Source organism: Amblyraja radiata, chromosome 26, assembly GCF_010909765.2.
Source record: "Amblyraja radiata isolate CabotCenter1 chromosome 26, sAmbRad1.1.pri, whole genome shotgun sequence".
NCBI lineage: Eukaryota > Metazoa > Chordata > Chondrichthyes > Rajiformes > Rajidae > Amblyraja > Amblyraja radiata.
The window spans coordinates 2,961,951-2,973,010 of record NC_045981.1 but is presented as its reverse complement, the minus strand read 5'-3'; the positions used below and the strand labels follow the sequence as shown (position 1 = coordinate 2,973,010).

At 43.2% G+C, this 11,060-nt stretch overlaps 1 long non-coding RNA gene across 1 annotated transcript; it reads left to right on the top strand.

Moving 5' to 3' along the window:
• Positions 1-313: 313 nt before the first annotated feature.
• LOC116987759 lies at positions 314-10,567 on the top strand. The gene is made up of 3 exons (XR_004415773.1): positions 314-347; positions 4,936-4,939; positions 10,557-10,567. It is a non-coding gene; the product is annotated as an uncharacterized LOC116987759 (long non-coding RNA).
• The last annotated feature ends 493 nt before the right edge of the window (positions 10,568-11,060 follow it).

The window sequence follows — 11,060 nt, the reverse complement described above, 5'->3', positions numbered from 1 at the left end:
CTATCTATCTTCAGCAAATGAAGAGCGCATTCATAATGCATGACTTGAATAGTCTGTAGTCATTAAATGTCAGGAGATAACAAACACAATTTCGGACATTTTGAAATGCGCTACTTACCTGATCTGATTTAGTATATACAGCTCTCTTTAACAATAAATATGTATGGAGTTACTAATGGAATAAATTTTAAATATTTACAGTATTGTGGATAAATGCAATGATCAATGCAGAGACAAGAAATAGGGGATGATACAAATCTATTCTCAGACTTTAAAAGGGTAAGAAGCCCGACCTTTTGGAGCTGGACATGGATTTTTATCTGGTAAAGCGAATGATTAGAGGCCTTGTAGCCAAAGAATCTCAACCAATTCTCAAACAACTAAATAGGGGATGATTGAAGATGGACACAAAATGCTGGAGCAACTCAGCAGGACAGGCAGCATCTCTGGTTAGAAGGAATGGGTGACGTTTCAGGTTGAGACCCTTCTTCAGACCCGAAACGTCGCCCATTTCTTTTATCCAGAGCTGCTGCCTGTCCCGCTGAGTTACTCCAGTATTTTGTGCCTATCTTCAGTGTAAGCTGGCATCTTCAGTCCCTCTCTGCACAGGGGATGATTGGCAAGTATAATTATGAAGCAGGAAGGTAACTCATTCATCGGGGAGACTAAGCGGAGGTTGGGCGATCGTTTCGCCGAACACCTCCGCTCAGTCCACAATAACCTACCTGAACTCCCGGTGGCTCAGCACTTCAACTCCCCCTCCCATTCCCAATCCGACCTCTCTGTCCTGGGTCTCCTCCATTGCCAGAGTGAGCAACACCGGAAATTGGAGGAACAGCACCTCATATTCCGCCTGGGTTGCTTGCGTCCGGATGGCATGAACGTTGAATTCTCCCAGTTTTGCTAGCCCTTGCTGTCTCCTCCCCTTCCTTAACCCTTGAGCTGTCTCCTCCCATCCCCCCGGCCTCGGGTTCCTCCTCCTCCCTTTTTCCTTCCTTCTCCCCCCCCCCCCCCCATCAGTCTGAAGAAGGGTTTCGGCCCGAAACGTCGCCTATTTCCTTCGCTCCATAGATGCTGCTGCACCCGCTGAGTTTCTCCAGCATTTTTGTGTACCTTAGGTCACTCATTCCGGCTGTTTGATGAGGGACAAGGAATGGCTGAGTAAAAGACTAACATGTCGACAGACAATGGTATCAGGAAATCGAGGAACAAGCGAAGAGGATGTGAGGAAATGACATTAAAAGGAGGACTGGTTGACATTTCATTTAAGGTCATTCACATTAATGATTAATATCAGTGACTTTTACCACATGGAGCAGTTTATGTGAAACGTTCCCAGTGATAGCCCCCACTCATTGTTCTGACCAAGAAAGCAAAATGTATTGAAGATAGACACAAAATGCTGGAGTAACTCAGCGGGCCAGGCAGCATCCCTGGAGAAAAGGAGTAGGTGATGTTTTGGGTCGAGAGTGAAGTAGGGTCTTGACCCGTAACATCACCCATTCCTTTTCTCCAGAGATGCTGCCTGACCCACTGAGTTACTCCAGCATTTTGTGTCTACTTTGGGAATAAACCAGCATGTGTAGTTTCTTCCAAAGCAAAATGTATTGTTACACTGTGATACCAGTCCAAGCTGCAGATGAAACTTATATTCCAAAGGCATCAGGAGGATTTCCAACATGAGCTGTATTAAATTTGCTCTTTCTGACAAATTTCCAAATACTGCAATTAAAATCAGCGATATTTGCATTATATATAATATCATTGTATGATGATATTCTACTGGTGTAATTTGTATAATTATACATATGTATCATATACATCTGATATAGAGGAGGTGGCATGGAAGATGTGTTTCTGCGTGTATGTGTATAAATCTGATCTTATATTAGCCTCAGAAATGAGAGCGTTGATGGAATCAACACTAAAAGGACATTGTCGCATGCTAAATACAGGATTACATTACTGACTGTGCAGGAAGGAACTGCAGATGCTGGCTTACACTGAAGATAGACACAGTATTCTGGAGTAACTGAGCAGGACAGGCAGCATCTCTGAAGAGAAGGAATGGGTGACCCTTCGGGTCGAGACCTTCTTCAGACTGAGAGGGGTCTCGACCTGAGACGTCACCCATTTGTTTCTCCTCAGAGATGCTACCTGCCCCAGCATTTGGGTACTCCAGCATTTTGTGTCTATTGACATTACAGACATCACAGTCCTCAATGGTAGGAATTCCCCTACCCTCTGTTGTGTGTTGGTGCAGTGGGGCACTGGGTACTTGGAGCCTGGCATGGACTGCTGGCCTAATGCAACATTCTGGTACAGGTTGAACCATGTTAATGAGGATGTTGCCAGGACTTGGTGGCCTGAGCTATAGAGAGAGGTTGGGCAGGCTAGGACTTTATCCCTTGGTGACCTTATGGAGGTGTATAAGATCATGTGGAGTAGATTGGGTGACTGCACAGAATCTTTTACCATGAATAAGAGAATGAAGAACCAGAGAGCATACATTTAAGGTGAAAGGGGAAAGATTTCATAGGAACCTGAGGGGCAACCTTTTCACAGGCTGGTGGGTTTATGGAACGAGCTGCCAGAGGAGGTAGTTGAGGCCGATACTATAACAACATTTAAAATACATTTGGACAGGTACATGGACAGGGGAGGGATGTTGGAGAATGCAGGCAAGTGGGACAAATGCAGATGGGCCACTCGGTCAGCATGGACATGTTGGGCCGAAGGACATGTTTCTGTGCTGTGTGACTATGACTTTAAGTGTTCTATAATTCCCTCCTTCTCAACCTCAGCCATCTGACTCCAGTACAGAATGGTGTGTCAGATACTATAGGTTAGTTGAGACAGGTACTTCCATAACGTTTAAGAGACATTCAGACAGCTACATGGATAGGAATGGTGTGTCAGCTCTCAGAGTCGCATGTGTGTTCTTTCATTAAAAATATATATTTTTGTGGTGGAGATATTATTCTGCTCTCCTGAGAGGATTTCTTTATGTGAAAGGTCAGATATTGAACCGTTTTCTTCATTGTTCTGCTTGAACTCGAAAGGTCACTGTGCTCAGCGTGTGAAATGCACTGTAATGTAGCATGTAACTGGGACTCTGACCATCAAGGGAAGCCGTTGTAGCTGTCAGCCTTTCTATGCCGAGCCTAAGCATGGTGCTTACACCATGTGAGCCAGGTTCCAAAGGTAAATGGTTCCAAAGGTAAATACACCCAACTATGCATAACAGTCACAAACCAACATTCATGCACCATACGACATCTACTTTAAATCAAAGAAAAGAAGTAAGCAACCGTGCAAATAGGTGAATGGATGAACGTTAATGATTCATGCACACCAGCTGTGCAAGTCCATGCAGATTCAAGAACTTATACACAGATTCAATTCTAAAACATACTTCATAGTGGAAGCTCATACGGCAGCGAGGCATCACTCTCGATCGAGCTCAATGCGTTCAAAAAGACAGCCAGCATCGTCAGAGCCCCACACCACCCTGACCACACACCCATTTCACCCCTGCCATCGGGAAGAAGACACAGGAGCCTGAAAACTGTAACGTCCAGGTTCAGGAACAGCTTCTTCCCTATGGCCATTGGGCTATTAAACACTACAACCTCAAATAGGCTCTGAACTACATAGAATATTATTATTATTGTAGCACTATGATTGTTTGCATGTTTTTATGTGTACGTATGCGTGTGTACACACACACTGAACTTTTTTTCTCATTGATTATATTGTTTGTAGTGTACTATGTTTACATATTGTGCTGCTGCAAGTTAGAATTTCATTGTTCTATTTGGGACATCACTCTTGACTCTTGCATTCCCGCTTCCATAGGCAGAACACTGATGTGCCTCCGCAAGTCCCCACAGCCCCCGATGGTATTGCAATCTCAGTCACTGAGGTTGATGTCAGAAGATTCTTCATGAGGGTGAATTCTCGGAAAACATCTGGACCTGATGATGTATCTGACCATGCTCTTAACCCCCGAGTGGACCAACTTACTGGAATGTTTGTGGACATCTTCAACCCCTCATTACTGAGGTCTGAGATTCCCACTTGCTCCAAAAGGCCATCAATAATACCGGTGCCCCAGAAGAAAGCACAGATGCATTGTACAAACACTGGCACTTGCTGACAGATCACTTTGGGCTTGCTCACTGCCCATGGACTTGACATTTTTGTACATTTACCATTTGGTCCAGCCCAGTGGATATAGGCAAAGCCCTTGTAGATGTTGTCTTCTCAAGTCTGCTAGGTCTTTATTTATCCTGATTGCACATGCTAGTATTTTAGCCATGTAGTCATAGAGGAATAGAGTAATACAGTGATACAGTGTACAAACAGGCCCTTCAGCCCAACTTGCCCACACCAGCCAGCATGTCCCAGCTACACTAGTCCCATCTGCCAGCATTTCGTCCTTATCCCACCAAATCTGTCCTATCCATGTACCTGTCTAACTGTTTCTTAAATGTTGGGATAGTCCCTGCCTCAACTACCTCATCTGGCAGCTTGTTCCATACACCCACCACCCTTTGTAAGAAAAGGTTACCCCTCAGATTCCTATTAAATCTTTTCTCCTTCACCTTGAACCTATGTCCTCTGGTCCTCGATCCCCCTACTCTGGGCACGAGACTATCATGAAACACAAGCGCTCATTAGTTCCAACTACCTTTAGACCCAATTAATGTACGTAACACTATAAATTCCTTGTTCGAAAAGGAAGTTCTCAATGTTTTATTTAAAGCTTGCCCTTCGTCAAGATTTATCACCAGTTTCAAAAAAGCTTGACCGCTACTTCCCACTTTCCCTTGGGACAAATATTGAATTGCTTTCTTTACTGTTCTGTGCCAGTTCAAAAGGTTAGTATGTTCAGCTCGTGTAGTATATTGTATTCTTCTAATTGTACTGTAGGTGTGTAACATTAACTGACAAACTTAGAATATCAAGGGTCTCACCCTTATTATGGCAGTCAAGTTTCCAAGCTGAATTGAACTGATATCGGTTAGTTTATTGTCACGTGTACCGAGATACAATGAAAAGGTTTTGTTGCGTGCTATCCAGTCAGCAGAAACACAATACATGATTATAATCGAGCCATTTACAGTGTAGATACATTTCCAGTGTATAGATACATCAAGGCCAATTCCTTGTATGTGAATACTTGGCAAATAAACATTAATTTATTCATTTATTCATTCATGATAAGGGAATCACGTTTAGCGCAAGGTAAAGCCAGCAAAGTCTGATCAAGGATAGATCGAGGGTCAACAAAGATGTAGATAGTAGTTCAGCACTACTTTCTGGTTGTGGTAGGATGATTCAATTGCCTGATAACAGCTGGGAAGAAACTGTCCCTGAATCTGGAGGTGTTAGTTTTCACACTTCTATACCTTTTGCCCGATGGGAGGGGGAAGAAGAGGAAGTGGCCACGGTGCGACTCATCCTTGATTGTGCTGCTGGTCTTGCCAAAGCAGCGTGAGATATAAACAGAGTCAATAGAATGGAAGCTTAGATTCAATATCGTTAACTTAACCATGTGATACCCAGGTGAAAAAATAGTATACTTCCATCCTTCAAATTATGGTGATGTACTGGAGCCAGTATACATGAGGCACAAACCAACATACATACACAACACCTTGTTCGGGGTCTTTACATGGACTTAGCTAGAGTTAGATTTGACCAGCAAGAATAAATCAGAGAGGTTTTCATCCAATTTATATGGAAAGAAATTAGCAACATTCCTTCCCACCTGCCTTTAGATTTGAAATTGAAGGACTGAATTCTAAACATTTCAAAGGCAAAAAAAAGTTTGAAACATGAAAAATGGGCGGTAGAGCTGCTGCCTTACAGCGCCAGAGACCCGGGTTCGATTCTGACTACGGGTACTGTCTTTTCAGAGTTTGTATGTTCTCCTCATGACCTGCCTGGGTTTTTTCCGGGTGCTCCGGTTTCCTCCCATACTCCAAAGATGTACAGGTTTGTAGGTTAATTGCCGATTGTAAATGGTTCCGAATGTGTAAATTGACCCTAATAGAGCTAGTGTACAGGGATCATTGGTCCGCACGGGCTCAGTGGGCCGAAGGGCCAGTTTCAGCAATGTATCTCTAAACTAAACTAAACTTAATTTTAGTAATATGAAATTGGGGTGTTGTAGATTATATTACAGAGGTTGGGTGAGTTTATTTCGTGAGTAGTGAACTGTGCAAGTCTAAAGTCTATCCTAACCTGTGCAGACTGAGTTCGTCTACATCCGTCTGCCGTGCTGCCTGTGACTGGGATTTGGTGATGGTGGGAGGTGGGGAACACAGAGAGTTCCCCACCACTCCCTCGTGAGGCTTTACAGAGGAGGACAGAAATGGGCCCAGCTGTGTCGGTCCCTGGGGTGGATTAGCTTGCTGACACTCACCATCAATGTTTCCACATGGGTAATGACCGCTTAATTGTGTTAAATGGAGGGTGGTTTTTCCCAAGGTCCCAACCCAGGAAAGAGTCAGCATCTTTAGGGAAGGGAAGGAAAGGAATTGTACATCCTGATCTTGTGGAGATGTGGCATTTATAACCATATAACCATATAACAATTACAGCACGGAAACAGGCCATCTCGACCCTTCTAGTCCGTGCCGAACACATAATCTCCCCTAGTCCCATATACCTGCGCTCAGACCATAACCCTCCATTCCTTTCCCATCCATATAACTATCCAATTTATTTTTAAATGATAAAAACGAACCTGCCTCCACCACCTTCACTGGAAGCTCATTCCACACAGCTACCACTCTCTGAGTAAAGAAGTTCCCCCTCATGTTACCCCTAAACTTCAGTCCCTTAATTCTCAAGTCATGTCCCCTTGTTTGAATCTTCCCTACTCTCAGTGGGAAAAGCTTTTCCACGTCAACTCTGTCTATCCCTCTCATCATTTAAAAAACCTCTATCAAGTCCCCCCTTAACCTTCTGCGCTCCAAAGAATAAAGCCCTAACTTGTTCAACCTTTCTCTGTAACTTAGTTGCTGAAACCCAGGCAACATTCTAGTAAATCTCCTCTGTACTCTCTCTATTTTGTTGACATCCTTCCTATAATTAGGCGACCAAAATTGCACACCATACTCCAGAATTGGCCTCACCAATGCCTTGTACAATTTTAAATGTGTTATCCAATACTTCTATAAATATCTAGAGCAATGAAATTTAGGGTATGTTTATTGGAACTACCTTCCGTTATATAAGTTATGTACTTGGTAAATCATTGAAAATTATTTTTCCCTTGTAAGTCTTGTGTCTATTTTTAAAATCCTCCTCAATACTTCATTGTGCATTGGGTCACTTCCCAACCTTGTAATTCTCTCCATATTCTTAATCAAGTTGCCTGAAGGTGTGTTCCACTGTTGGCTAACACAGAGTGAAATCATAATGTAATCATGTGCCAACTGGATTGCCAATTGGGAGAGTGCCCAGTTCTAAAGGCCAGGTTTTATTGAGAGCAAGTAGCAGGGTCAATAATGAACTCAATGTTCAGTGCTCACACTGATTAGTTTCAAGTATTGCAAACCTCTCAGTGCAAAATAGCCACACTTGAGCACTGAGTCAATATGTAGATCAATAGACAGGCAAACACTCCATGCGATTCTATCCTCACAGATGAAAGAATTTGTCGACTGGGCTTGTATTCACTAAAATTTAGATGGATGCGAGGGGGATCTTATATTCAAACATACTGTATAAAATTCTGTCTAAACTGTATAGAACATACGGTATCAGAAGGATTGGACAAGCTAGATGCAGGAAAAATGTTCCTGATGTTAGAGGAGTACAGAACCAAGGGTCACGGTTTAAGAATAAGGGGTCGGCCATTTAGGACTGAGATGAGGAAAAACGTCTTCACCCAGCGAGTTGCGAATCTGTGGAATTTTCTGCCACAGAAGGCAGTGGAGGCCAATTCACTGGATGTTTTCTAGAGAGTTAGACTTAGCTCTTAGGGCTAAAGGAATCAAGGGATATGGGGAAAAAGCAGGAATGGGGTACTGATTTTAGATGATCAACCATGATCATATTGAATGGCGGTGCAGGCTCGAAGGACTGAATGGCCTGTTCTTGCACCTATTTTTCTATGTTTCTATGAAATCACAGTCACAATGTCATAGAACACGGAAACAGGCCCTTTGGCCCAACTCATCAATGCTGACCAAGATGCCCCATCTAAGCTAGTCCCATTCGCCCATGTTTGGTCCGTAACCCTCTAATCCTTTCCTGTCCACGAGTATTTTATAGGCTGTCTGCATCAACTACCTCCACTGGCAGTTTGTTCCGTATACCCTATTAAATTTTACCCCTTTCACCTTAAACCTTTGCCGTCTGGTTCTTGATTCCCCAACAATGGAAAAGGCAATCATCATTGAATAATCATTTTTTTTATAACAATTTGGTTTGCTGTCTTCATTTCCAAATCTCCATTTTCCTTAACTTATGATTGAATGATTGATTGATTGAGAGATACAGGATGGAAACAAGCCCTTCAGTAGGCCCAGTGGGCCCAGTAGGCCCAGTAGGCCCAGTAGGCCCGGCTCACTCACCGTGGACTTTGACGGGACCCGCACCGCGAGAACGAGGAGAGACCCGCGAGCAAGCGCTGTGAGCAAGGTAAGCTGTCAGGGAGCGAGGAGGGGCTGCCTAGATTGCAGGGGGGGGGGGGTCCTGACAGGGGGCCGCCTGCTGCCACGTGCAGGCCTGTTCGATGAACTTTTGCAACTTTATCGGTGCTTAAAATGTGACGACCCTTGTGTACAGCCCAGGTGAGGTCTGCTGCAGGATTTTCCCAGGTTGTACGCAACATTAACCATTTCTCTGTACATAGCTACATGTGACAATGAAGCATCATTGAATCATTGCATTATTGAAACAGACCGACCATCGACCACCCATTCACACTAGTTGTTACCACACTTTCATATCCACACCCTGCAGGAAATTTACAGATACCCATTAAGCTACAAGACTGCACATCTTTGGGCGGAAACTGGAGCACCCAGAGGAAATGCACGTGGTCACAGGGAAAATGTGCAAACTCCACACAGACAGCACCCGAGGCAGGGAAGGAGCCTGGGTCTGCGATGCTGTGAGGCAGCAGCTTTACCAGCTGCGCCACTGTGCCACCTTTCATGAGCACGGTGAATCATAACCAAACTCTGGCTGTTTGATGGGACTCAGAGACAGGGTGGCACGGTTACAATTGTACATTTATTTCCCATTACCTGCTCCAACCCAAACTTACGTAATCAAATGATTTTCGCTCAGAGGGTGGCAATTCTCTACCCCAAAGGAAATAATCACATTTAAAATTTTTAGTTTAGTTTAATTGAGAGATACAGCGCGAAAACAGGCCCTTCGGCCCATCAAGTCCGCACTGATGAGCAATCCCCGCACATTAACACTACCCGACAAACACTATGGACTCAATTTGACATTTTTTTTTACATTTATACCAAGCCAATTAACCTACAAACCTGTACGTCTTTGGAGATTAGTCTAGTCGCAGAGAAATCAGATATTAATTACTGTGATACTCCTTTGTTACAATAAAATCTTATATATTTGAATGCTTAAAATTATAGTTGTGACATGTAACAAAGTTTTTTATACCGAGGAGGGTGAGTGACATTTTGGTATGTGCTGCTGGGAGTAGTGGTGGAAGCATATACGTTGGTGGCATTAAAGAGACTTTTGGACAAGCACATGTATATGTGAGGTATGGAGGGATATGGATCATGTGCAGGCAGATAAGTGTTGGTAATCCAAACTACAAAGAATTACAGGTACACAAAAATGCTGGAGAAACTCAGCGGGTGCAGCAACATCTATGGAGAGAAGGAAATAGGCGACGTTTCGGGCCGAAACCCTTCTTCAGACAATTCCATTGCCAGAGTGAGCAACACCGGAAATTGGAGGAACAGCACCTCATATTCCGCCTGGGTTGCTTGCGTCCGGATGGCATGAACGTTGAATTCTCCCAGTTTTGCTAGCCCTTGCTGTCTCCTCCCCTTCCTTAACCCTCGAGCTGTCTCCTCCCATCCCCCCCGCCCTCGGGCTATAAAAATTTAAAACTACTTTGAAGAAGTACAGGTATGTAGGTCAATTGGCTTGGTAAATGTAAATATTATTCCTGGTGTTAATATGAGGGGGTCGCTGATTGGCACGAACCCTGTGGGCCAAAGGGCCTGTTTCTGCACTGTATCTCTAAACTAAACTAAATAAGAGGTGGTCTTGGAATTATGTTCTGTATGGACATTGTGGGCTGGAAGGCCTGTCCAGTTACTGTACTGTTCTACATTATGTTATATCATGGTGAGTATTCTGATGAATGATGGGGAATATTTGAGGATCAGATTTAAATGACTCAGTTTGCTTTGTTAAATGGAAATATTAGTAATGATCCTTTCAAACAGTTTGCTAATAGTTTAAACCATATTTACTCTGTGAGTCTATTCATGGACCTGCCTTCCAGAAAACAGGATTTTATTTAAATGATAATAGCTTAGTTGAGATCATTGTTCATACGTTTAATTTTTTTCCTGCTAAAACGACATAATCCCCTTGTTGAGTTGGACCAGACTGTTGACCCATTAGAGTCATTAACAGAGGAAGGAAGCATTAAAATGGCCATATTGCTACCTCCTCCAGTATCCTCATGGAGTTCCTCTTTACCTACATTAATTTTTGTCATATGGAGATTTTAATACGTTTAGGTCAATGGGTAGTAGCCGAGAGCTTAGAGCAGTAATTCAGTCAAACTGTTCAGAGGACCAAAATCCTAATGGTGCAACTGAAGGGGTTTATGAGAGGCTTGTAGATCTTTGAGGTTAAATTACACTCTTAAACCCATTGTCAATGACTTTTTTATAGTTTAAGGCCACCTCGATTAAAAAAAAATGTTTTATTAGTTATGAAACTAGTGCACTTGTTACAGTAGAAGTAATTTAAAGCAAGTCAAAGGGCAATCTGGGGAATGATATAGAAGTGGAAGTAATACTGAATCATTAAAA